The following is a 1,493-nucleotide window of genomic DNA, read 5'->3' on the forward strand; positions in this document are numbered from 1 at the left end:
TTTTGGTAGAATGAGTAAAATCATACCTGCACCACAGGAATTGAATACTCTGGGGTTTGAGATGCATATGAACAGTCTTGTGTCATTGGATAGTCACACTCTCATTAGGCTTTAATGCTTTGGGATGTGCTAAAGGTCATAAAGCTTTCTCAGGTGTTTTAGGGTCTTCACTCAAATGCTGTCACTGAGATATGTAGCCTTCTTAGGCAGCAGAAGAAACCAGGAGGGAAACTTCAGGAGCAAGTGTAGCATGGTAAGGGATAGAGTGGGGATGCTGGCTTCTCTCTTGCAGTAGTTACCTTTGTTTTGCTGTGATACCTCTTAAAAATCTGTATTGGAATACCCAGTGCTGCCATTTCACTGATGATTGTACCTCTGTTATCTTGGTGTACTGGTAGAAGTCTCTTAAGGCTTGAAACCACTATTCCACAGCTAGAAAGCAGAACTGTCATTTGGTTTCAGTAAGGAAGTACATCAATCTGCATAGTGACTTTAATCTGCAAATGACTGAGTCTGCATTCTGAGGAAACTGTCGTCATCTTCATCAAAGGAGAACTGTCTCCAATTTCAAAACATTGAAATGTTAGATGATACTCACTCCAGTGCCTCTAGCCTTTGTTGGAAACCTGGGTTGGCTATCACAGTATTCTCCCTTCTTCTTCCAAACTATTTTTTTATTTGCAGTATTTATTTGCTATTGCTATTTAGAAATGTAACTAAGAACTTAGATTTTATTTCCTTTTGAAAGTTTTTTGTTTGGAGTGCTTCCACTTCTTTTTCTGTTCTTGTCTGTTTGGTAAAGTGGAAATGGGCATAAGTCCCTGTTCACCAACATTCAACTTCAGCCATGGCGTAGTGAATGCTGTGGTGAGTGGCTCCCTTCGTTCAGGGGTCAGTGGCTTGCCTCTGACTGCTGCACCTTTGCCATAGCCAGGAAGCTTGCAGTCACCTGGACACTGGTGGGTCAGTTTTAAGAGATTATAGGTCAGTTCCAGGGAGGGATTACATCAGGCATTCATGTTGGCTGCTGTGACCTTGTGTTGGTGATAAAGCTGTTTAAACTCTCAAGTCGTGGAAACAGTATTCTGAGAGGGATTAAGAAGTGGGTCCAGCTGAAACTGTGTCTGTTCCATGTACCCAGTTTAGGAGGTCTTACTTAATGAGTTATGGTTTTGATTTTGCTGTTCCTCCGGTGTTTCCTAATGAGACTTTTCCATTTTCTTCCCTCGTGTAGGTTCATGGTGATGCTGCTTTCTCTGGGCAAGGGTACTGTAACATTCTATGATTTACCACAATACTTAACGCTGTAGTGAAGGTTTGAAAGTACAGGGGCAGAAGTCAAGAATTGTCTTTTCTTGTCTCTCTTAGAGCCTTGCTGCAGCCTTAAACAAAGGAGGGGGGGTCTCTCTCATTGCTTATTTTCTCCAAAACAGGCCTTAGTGCTTCCCCTCCTCCCCCAAAGTGACTAAATAACATTTATTTCCCACCAGGAC

Source organism: Pyrgilauda ruficollis, unplaced genomic scaffold (genome assembly GCF_017590135.1).
Source record: "Pyrgilauda ruficollis isolate IOZ18807 unplaced genomic scaffold, ASM1759013v1 scaffold61, whole genome shotgun sequence".
Classification (NCBI taxonomy): Eukaryota; Metazoa; Chordata; class Aves; order Passeriformes; family Passeridae; genus Pyrgilauda; species Pyrgilauda ruficollis.